The sequence below is a fragment of the Trichechus manatus genome, unplaced genomic scaffold, assembly GCF_000243295.1.
Source record: "Trichechus manatus latirostris isolate Lorelei unplaced genomic scaffold, TriManLat1.0 scaffold00010, whole genome shotgun sequence".
NCBI lineage: Eukaryota > Metazoa > Chordata > Mammalia > Sirenia > Trichechidae > Trichechus > Trichechus manatus.
This window is the reverse complement of record NW_004443946.1, coordinates 23366882-23368527: the sequence shown is the minus strand read 5'-3', so window position 1 is coordinate 23368527 and position 1646 is coordinate 23366882. Positions and strand designations below refer to the sequence as shown.

General features: G+C 45.1%; 1 protein-coding gene across 1 annotated transcript in view; it reads right to left on the bottom strand.

Moving 5' to 3' along the window:
- TTC9 (tetratricopeptide repeat domain 9) overlaps positions 1-1646 on the bottom strand; it is a 68500-nt gene that overhangs the window by 57935 nt on the left and 8919 nt on the right. The gene's annotated exons all lie outside the window — the stretch shown is intronic.

The following is a 1646-nucleotide window of genomic DNA, read 5'->3' as shown; positions in this document are numbered from 1 at the left end:
TTGGGGGTGGGGGGGGGCGGCGGCAACGAAATGCTTGCAGACTTACCCGAAAGACATTTCTTAAAAACTAAAAAGAAAGATGAGGCGGGGAGCAAGAGACAGGCACAACCATATAGCTTCTTGTTCTTTGCAGTATGGCATTAATATTTTAAGGGGGGCAGGGTTCCCTTTTTGTGGACTCAGGTTGTGAGGTATGTATCTCCAACCGTGTGTGGCTGCCGGGGAGCCCAGAACACGGTGTGTACTTCAGTGTATGGAGGCTGTATCCCGGGAGCCTATTTGTGCTTACCTTTGTGTGTGCACAGCTGTGCGGAATGAATCACAGACATCAGAGATGGAAAACACCTGTTCCTGTTGGTCATTAGGCTTGGCACATATGCATTCTAGTTTCCATTTACAGGACCGTTCCGTGACCTTCTTCAGTGCTACGTTCCTTCCTTCATTCTTACATTCAGCCAACCCTGAGTGTCAACTGTCTGCTGGGGATTTGCTAGGGCTAAGGAGCAGTACTTAAGCGCTCAGCTGCTAACCAAACGGTTGGTGGTTCGAACCCACCAGCTGCTCTGCAGAAGATGTGGCAGTCTGCTTCTGTAAAGATTTACAGCCTTGGATACCCTATGGGGCAGTTCTACTCTGCTGTACAGGGTCGCTGTGAGTCAGAATGACTCCACCAATGGGCTTTTTGGTTTGAAGAGGCAAAGATAGACAAGTCACCGCCCTGTCTTCAAGAAATTCCCAGTCTATGGGGGAGATAACCATCCACAGGTAGAGTCAGAGATGTTAGTTGCCCGTCCAGTTGGCTCTGACTCATGGTGACCTTATGTGTAACAGTACTAAACATTGAGGGTCCTATGCCATCTTCATGATGGTTCATGTATTAGAGTCCACTGTTCTGGCTATTGCATAGTGCCTACCAACCTAGGAGGCTCATTTTCCAGCATTATATTGGAATAGTCTGTTGGAATCCATAGGGTTTTCATTGGCTGATTTTCATAAGTAGATCACCAGGCCTTTCTTCTTAGCCTGTCTTAGTCCAAAAGCTCTGCTGAAACCTGTCCTCCATGGGTGTTCCTGCTTGTATTTGAAATACTGGTGGCATACTTTCAGCATCATAGCAACACACAACCCACCACAGTACAACAAACTGATGGAGATGTGGTGGAAAGTCACTGTACCAGGTAGGAAATGGTAAGTGTCACTGAGGAGAAACAGAGAAAGTGCTGTGGAGCCCTGAGTAAGAGAGGGAGAGGTGACTTTTGGGTGGTGGTGGATCAGTAAGCTTTATGAAGGAAGTAGCATTTGAGAGCCTTGAAGGATGGGTAGAATTTGGACATGAGGAAATAGAAAAGTGATATATCAGCCAGAGTGAGGAAATAGAGCAGAAGTTCTGAAGTTAGAAGTCTCGGGTGTGTTTAGGGCACAGTGATTTGATTTTGTGGCCTAAAAAGAAGTAGTAGACAATGACTGGGTTAAATTGTAGAGGCCTCTGGATGAAGAGTTTGGATTTGATTTTGTAAGCAATGGAGAAGGTGGACATTTTTTTTTTTTTATTGTTGTGCTTTAAGTGAAAGTTTACAATTCAAGTTAGTCTCTCATACAAAAATTTATACATACATTGTTATGTGACCCTAGCTGTTCTCCCTATA